We start from the raw sequence: 8,464 nt of genomic DNA on the forward strand, positions 1-8,464 counted from the left end.
GAGAGATAAAAGGACAAAACTAACTCCTTATCCCTCCTTGGTCAATCCTAGAAACCCGAGACATCCTTCAACTCCCTTCTTATGTCTCCGACGCCAATAGATATGCAATCAATATGATCAATCACAAAACAAAGTAAATCCGGCGCCCTTTTGGGTTTTTACCAAAATCTAAGTGGTAGAACTTTTTATTTTCTTTTCTTTTTATTTTTCAGGCACCAACCATTTCCTTTTTATTCAATTTTTACTTGCCTGGTTTTTATTCTATTTATTTTTAATTTTTTTCTGATTTTTATTTTTATTTTTGTTGGAGCCCCCCTTTTCGATCCATTCCTTTTTTACTCTCCATGGGTTTTTATGCTTTTTTCTTTAAAATAAAAAACGATGCAGATGTTCAAGCAACATAAGTCCTGGTACAGATTCGATTGAAATCTAACTAAAACAGTTCATCATAGACTCTAAAAACATAAAATAGTAAACGGAATAGCAAGAGAAAACGAAAAACAACATCATAAACCTCCTCGGTACGTCAACTCCTCTCCCCACACTTGAACAACGCATTGTCCTCAATGCAGCAAAAGAGGACATCATAAAAAGGGAAGAGGGAGAAGGTACCCCGATCTACCATCGTCGTCCGATCTGAGCAAAGGCGGGTGCCGTGTCGCGGTCGGATGCAGGGGTCGCGATCGCGAAATCTCTACTGAGGCAGTATCTCGATCGTGATGCATTAGTCGCGATCGCGACATGGGTTGTTTCAGGTGGATGTGTTGGTTTTTACTCCTCCAATGGCTTCCTACCTGCTGGCTCCGCGGGTGTTCCTAAAAACAATAAAAACAAAACAAACTAATGGGATTAACGTTAGTAAAAATCCCTCGGGTTGCCTCCCAATCAGCGCCTTAGTTAACGTCGCGGCACGACGTAATCTAGCTCCTCAATTGTCCGTACCGGGCTCCTCAAGAGCCACCTCTTCAATTACCTCGTTGGAGAAACTCGCATGATAAGGTTTTAGGTGCTGACTGTTGACTTTGAAAGTGTTATGGTTGTCCTTGTCGAAAAGGTCCACCGCCCCGTGAGGAAAGACATGGGCTATCAAAAAGGGCCCGCTCCATCTAGACCGCAACTTACCTGGGAAGAGTTGAAGACGCGAGTTGTAGAATAGTACCTTATCTCCCACATTGAAGGTCTTGCGCAGTATGTGATTGTCATGCCACGCCTTATTTTTCTCCTTATATATCATCGCGTTTTCGTATGCTTCTTGGCGTATCTCCTCCAACTCATGCAGCTGCAACTTCCGGTGCTCGCCAGCCTCGTTTAACTCCATATTACATTTCTGGACCGCCCACCATGCTTTGTGCTTGAGCTCCACTGGCAAATGACATCCCTTTCCGAACACAAGGAGGTATGGGGACATCCCAATGGGAGTTTTGTATGCGGTGCGATAGGCCCATAGTGCGTCATCGAGGCGGAGGATCCAATCCTTTCTATTTGGAGCAACAATTTTTTCTAGCACCCCCTTGATTTGCCGATTTGAGACCTCGGCTTGGCCATTGCTCTGTGGGTGGTATGCTGTAGAGATTTGCTGGGTTACTCCATATTTCTTGAGTAGGGCGCTGGCTGTCTTATTTTTGAAGTGAGTGCCCTGATCGCTGATAAGGGCCTTTGGAATTCCGAATCTAGCAAAAATGTTCTCTTTAAGGAAACCTGCAACTACTTTCGAATCATCAGTCTTGGTGGCTTTTGCCTCCACCCATTTGAAGACATAGTCCACCGCTAAAAATATATATAGATTCCCAAAAGAGATAGGAAACTATCCCATAAAGTCTATCCCCCAAACATCGAAGATCTCACAAAAGACCAACGGTGTTTGCGTCATTTCATTCCTTCGGGATATTTTCCCAAACCTCTGGCACCTATCACAAGATTGACAAAAAGCATAAGCATCTCGAGAGATGTGTGGCCAAAAGAAACATGTGCCAAGCACCTTCCTAGCAGTCTTATTGGGTCCGAAATGCCCCCCACATGCGTAAGAATGACAAAAAGAGAGGACAGATTGTACCTCGTTATTCGGGAGGCACCGTCGGATTACCTTATCCACGCAATGCTTCCATAAGTAAGGATCATCCCACACATAGTACTTGGCCTCTCTTTTGATTTTTTCGCGTTGAGCTTTGGTGACGGTAGGAGGGAATTCTTCTCAAATTAGGTAGTTCACTATGTGTGCGTACCACGGCTTGAGTGAGCGAAGAGTAAGCAATTGAGCTTCGGAGGTGGAACTAAACAATTCTGAGGGCAAGTCGCGGTCGAGAGCTACAAGTCGCGGTCGAGAGCTACAAGTCGCGGTCGAGACTTATCTACTGGGACCAAGTCGCGGTTGGGAACGTTGGGTCGCGATCGAGACTCGTCAACTTGGCCTAAATCGCGGTCGAGATTCTCGGGTCGCGGTCGAGATTTCGTTCCAGTAATATCCGATTTCGGACGAAGGGCCGTCATCTTGGTCGAGACATCTAGTCGCGGTCTAGACATGTGTAATTCCTGTGTGTAAAGGATATCAATTCGGCACAGGGATCGTCCGGAAATTCGCCTAGCCGCGGTCTTGCCTCTTCACCGCCATCATGAACTATCAGACTTAGATGGTCCGCCACGGAGTTCTCGGAACCCTTCTTATCCCAAATCTCCACATCGAATTTGCTTAACAATAAAACCCACCGGATGAGTCTAGGTTTCAATTCCTTCTTAGTCATGAGGTAACGGATAGCTGCGTGATCGGTGGGGATGATTACTTTGACGCCGAGTAAATATTGTCTGAATTTGTCTAAGGCGTAGACTACGACTAGCAACTCCTTTTCGGTGGTGGAGTAGTTCTTTTGGGCGCCGCTCAGCGTCATTGACGCGTAATAAATAACGTGCATTGCTCGCCCCACTTTCTGGCCTAAAACAGCTCCTACAGCATAATCACTAGCATCGCACATAATCTCGAAGGGTAGGGACCAATCCGGCACGTTGATGATAGGTGCGACAGTGAGGTGCGACTTTAAGGTTCTGAACGCAAGCTTACATTCGTGGGTGAAGACAAAATCCACCTCTTTCTTCAGCATCCCACATAATGGTGTCGAGATCTTGGAGAAGTCTTTTATAAACATGCGATAAAAGCCTGCATGTCCAAGAAAAGAACGAACTTTGTGCACATTAGTAGGGTAAGGTAAGGACTGAATTACGTCAATCTTTGCCTTATTGACCTCAATTCCTTTAGCTGATACAATATGGCCCAACACAATCCCGTGATTAACCGTAAAATGACACTTTTCAGAATTTAACACCAAATTAGTTTCTACAAATCTTTGTAGCACAAGTGTCAAGTTATTCAAACATGCCTCAAACGAATCACCATGGAATGTAAAGTCATCCATAAATACCTCAATGAAGTTCTCAATATACTCGGAGAAGGTGCTTACCATACATCTTTGGAATGTACCAGGTGCGTTACAATGTTCGAACGACACTCTGCGGTATGCAAACGTGCCGAAAGGACATGTGAAAGTAGTCTTCTCTTGGTCTTCCAGCGCTATTGCCACCTGGAAGTACCCTTAGTATCCATCGATAAAACAGTAGTAGACGCGACCTGCAAGACGTTCTAGCATTTGATCAATGAAAGGGAGAGGGAAGTGGTCCTTACAGGTTACTGCGTTCAGCTTGCGGTAGTCGATGAAAACACGCCATCCATTCTGCGTTCTTTGTGGCACCTTCTCACCATCCTCGTTCTCCACTACAATGATCTCTCCTTTCTTTTTAACGACCTGCATTGAGCTGACCCACCGGCTGTCTGAAATCGGGTAGATCATGTCGGCCGATAAGAATTTCAGCACCTCTTTCTTTACCACCTCCATCATGGGAGGATTTAATCGCCGCTGAGGTTGTCGGCTTGGCCTAGATCCTTCGTCTAATAAGATCATGTGCATGCATGTGAACGGGCTTATTCCCTTTATGTCGGCAATGGACCATCCTAACGTTGTGATGTTGCTTTTCAAGACCTCCACCAGCTTCTCTTCCCGTTCTTTCCTGAGAGCACTTGAGATGATGACTGGCAACGTATCTCCTTGGCCGAGAAATGCATACTTCAGATCTGGAGGTAGCTCTTGTAGCTCAATGGTGGGTGCCTGCACAATAGAAGGGAGCGGTTTCTTGCTCGAAAATGTTAGTAACGCGGGCCCACCGGCCAAAAGGGTCCCTGGAGCATCAAGCTCAGCTAGAACCTCATGCACATCAGCGGGTAGTGTCATATCATGCTCAGTTGAGCTTACAATGCTATTTTCTACGACTGATTTAAGAGAATCAATCCCACACATATCAAAAACTTCCTGAACAATAGGGTCAATTACATCTGTGGCAAAAACAGAATTATTCGTAGGGTGTTTCATAGCCTCACGTATGTTAAAACGAACTACATCTCCATCAAACTCAAGTGTCAGCACCCCACTTGCGTAATCTATCTTAGTATTGGCTGTTTTCATGAATGGTCTACTCAGGAGGATAGGCGCAACTTGCTTATCATGCTCCATCTCTAATACATTGAAATCAGCTGGAAATATTAAATTATCAACCATTACCAACACATCCTCGACTATCCCTTTCGGGTGAACCGTTGATCTGTCGGATAGCTGAATCACAATCCCTATATCAGACAAAGGTCCTAGTCCTAGCAATTTATATAAAGAGAATGGCATGACATTAATAGAAGCCCCTAGATCTAGCACGACCTTATTGATCCTCTTCTCACCGATAATACAGGGGATACTAACCATCCCCGGGTTTGAGCACTTCTTTGCGATCTTTTGCGTAATGGCTGTGGACACTCTTTCACTCACCTGTACCATTTGCTTACCTTTCAACTTTTGGTTCCTCTTGATGGTGCAGAGATCCTTCAAGAACTTAGCATAAAGAGGAATACTTTTAACGAGGTTTAGCAAAGGAATATTTACCTCACACTTACTGAATGTTTCGAAGAGTTCTTTGTCATTCGCAGGTTTGCGTGTGTCCCTCAAGGCTTCTGGGAAGGGTGTAGGTGGTTTCTCGGAGTATAATGGAGGAAAGTTAGGCCTTACATAGTTTTCTTGTCGTAGCTTAAAGTCACCTCTGTCTTCATTTTTGTCTTCAACTTGCACTGCAGTAGAGTCGCGGTCGAGATCCAGTAGTCGTGGTCAGGAAGTTGAGGCTTCAGGTAAACTGTGACCAGGTCGCGATCGACATGTTGGGTCACAGTCGAGAGTTTTTTTGTTCAATTTTTCTGAAACTCGGGTACCGTCATCTCGGTCGAGACATTCATGTCGCGATCGAGACTCGTCAACTGGGGCCAAGTTGTGGTCGAGACCCTCTTGTCTCGGTCGAGTCATTTGTTCGGCCTCTTTCTGTAGCACCTCTTCTTCTCCCTTATCTTTGAGTTTCCGTCCGCTTCTTAACTGCACAACGCTGATGTTCTCTCTCGGATTTCTCTCTGTTTGAGCGGGAAGGTTCCTCGAGTTTTGTTTCGTAAGGTTGGAGACAGCCTCGGCCAATTGCCCAAATTGCTTTTCGATATTTTTAATGTTGGATTCGGTAGTTTGAGCATGGTCAGCGAAGTGCTTGCTCAGCGATCTACGCATTTCCTCCATAGATGGATCCTGGGGTTAGGTTGGTATGGGAAGCGGTTGAAGTTGTTTGAATATTGATATTGTTGTTGGTTTCGTCCACCAGCTTGGTCGTTCCATCGGGGACTAGGAGGTCCAAAACCTCCCATAGCATGTACTTCAGTGATGGTTGGGTCCTGTAGTTGCGGGCATGCGTCGGTGTGATGGTTGTCATCTTCGCAGATCCGACATAGTCTCGCTGGTTGTTGACTTCCAATTGCGATATTCTTGAGCATACTTTTCAACTCAGCTATCTCACTCTTCCATCCGGGCTCTCTGGAATCCACAGCGTTTACTAATTTCCTCGTGTAAGTCCTTCCAAAACTTCTCGTTCCCTCAGCAACCTCATTTAGTCGCGCTCTAGCTTTGGCGGGAGTCAAATTCAGCACACTCCCGTTACACGCAACGTCAACTAACCTCCTTTCATTATCAAGTAACCCATTGTAAAGGTGGGTCACCAAATCATTCTCCTCAAACCCATGAAATGCGCAGCTTGCACACAGTCTCGCGAACCTTTCTACGTAGTCATACAGCGTCTCAGCGTCCTGCTATTCCACCATTGCAATAGCTCTTTTCAACGCAACCTCCTTCTTGGACGGGAAATACTTACTCAGGAAGGCTTTGTGAAGTTTCTCCGAAGTATCAATATTTCCGGTGGGTAGCAAATAGTACCATTGACGCGTGCTGTCTTTCAGCATAAGACCGAAAGCTCTCATCTAAATTGGCTCATCGGTGATGTTACTCAGCTTACTGCAGCTGTAGATGTCGTGGAACTCACTAAGGGGCGTAATCGAGTCTTCCCCAACCAAGCCATGAAATTTCGGTAGTAAATTGATGAATCTGGTCTTTAGTTCGAAGGTGACGCCGGCATTTAGGGCAGGAAGCGTCACTCCTAGATGTTGTTGCATCAGATCTGGGTCTGTAAGCTCTCACAACATTCTGGCCGCCATTGATTCGATCACTAGATTTTGTAGAGATTCTCGCAGACTGCGTAGATGCCTCCCGTCTATCTCTGGAATGAAATCAAGCAAATCTGTATTAGTGGCGCGAGTGTGGACCATAAGATAGGTCCACACCAAGATAACACAAAAAGAAACAAACTATAACAGTTGGCTTCCCGGTAATGGCGCCAAAAATTGACAGGTGTAAAACGGTCGCTTTTTCCTATCAAAGATAATCCAAACTAAACAATCCACTAGTAAAGTGGTAAGTCGGAGTCGAATCTCAAAAGAGACACAACGATAGCTTATTTCTATTGTGTTACCTAGTAGTAACTAGGGGGGTTTTGTATGTTGTAATCTAAACTAACAATAATAAAATGGTAATTGTTGGATTTGTAAACTATAATGATGGAAAGCTCACTCTCTTAGTATCAACGCATCATTCTTATGGAAAGTTGATCATTGAATTCTATTAATCCTATATTCTTAATTATCTAATCCAGTTGTCCTACTCTTTGTTCGTAAATAGCAACTAGTCCAAATAGTCCTAGAAACCCTTGTTGTAAGCAATAAACCAAAGAAATCCTACGGTTCAACAGCGCAACATAAAGATCAAAGATAAGTAGGCCTATGCAGTACCATTGGCAAATCACCGATACTCGACATAGGTTTATAATCTCTACAAAAGAAGCACTCGCAAATAGTCTATGCTAATTGTGATTGCTACATAAAAGACAAGACTTTTCAAATCGAATTACCAAGCCTAGCAATATTAATGAATAATAATCAACCTAGTTTGCAACCTAGATAAAATCAAGATCAATCAATAGACAATAAAGCACAAGAGATCATAAAACAATGCTGAAATTATTATTAGAACATAAACATAAGAATTCTCACAAACATATCCTAGAATAATGGCCTCAACCTAAGAGTGAACTAGTAAGATCTTAGCCAGACATACCCAATTGAAAGCAATACATAATTATGGATGAAACTAATCAGGGGTGAAGGTGAAAGTGGCACAAAGGTGGGAGCTTTCTTCTTGGCTGCTGAATTTCTAAGGATGAATTGTAAAAGTGAACAAAGGTCCATTCTAACCTAATAACTAAGGGTTTATATAGTATCAGGTGAAAGGGAAATAAAATAACTAAAAAGAAATAATAAAATAGGGAAAAACTGATCAAATCTCGGACTTAAATCTGCAATTGGGCCGGTCCGTATCTGCGGTCTCGATCTAGTCTTTTGGGTCTCGATCGCGACTTTGCCCCAGTTTTTCAGAGTCGGCGTTGGTCTCGGTCAAGACATGTCTACTGAGGCTGAGTCTCGATCGCGACTTCTGGGTCTCGATCAAGACATCTTCTCTGCAGCTTGTTCTCGGTCGTGACACCTCCTCTCGGTCGTGAGGCCTTCTTTTGAACTGGTCTTTGGTCTTCTATAAGCTTCGAGGCAGCTCGGCTTCGCCTCTAGGCTTCTCCATGGGTGTAGGTGTGGTATCCTTCTCTCTAGCAACGTCCCAAATGCACTAAAGGTGAGTACAAACGCGACCTCCATAATAAAACCACAAAATACCGCTTATGAGCATCCTGCAAATCCATAAATGAACACCATACCGGATTCCGAGAATACCACTCAATAAGAACCTAAACACCACTAATTCTAAGCTAATAGTCGCTAGTTAACACCATACAATAAGATCCTATCACTCTGGCATGTCAAACTCTGACCTTGCCTTAACCTTGCATACTGCCCACCAATTTACTTTATCTCGTCTTTTGCTTGGATATGGCAAGTACTAAACTTGGTCAGCTTGTTATGCCAAGATGAACGGTTCATACTTATTGTATATCCGTCTATGATTGACTT

The 8,464-nt window shown here is 44.0% G+C and overlaps 1 pseudogene; it reads right to left on the reverse strand.

The window, feature by feature from the left end:
- Positions 1-429: 429 nt before the first annotated feature.
- On the reverse strand, positions 430-6,355 carry LOC141248970 (uncharacterized; annotated as a pseudogene).
- Between the last annotated feature and the right edge of the window lie 2,109 nt (positions 6,356-8,464).

The sequence above is a fragment of the Phyllobates terribilis genome, unplaced genomic scaffold (assembly GCF_046119375.1).
Source record: "Phyllobates terribilis strain yellow unplaced genomic scaffold, ASM4611937v1 Scaffold_4202__1_contigs__length_63752, whole genome shotgun sequence".
Lineage (NCBI taxonomy): Eukaryota > Metazoa > Chordata > Amphibia > Anura > Dendrobatidae > Phyllobates > Phyllobates terribilis.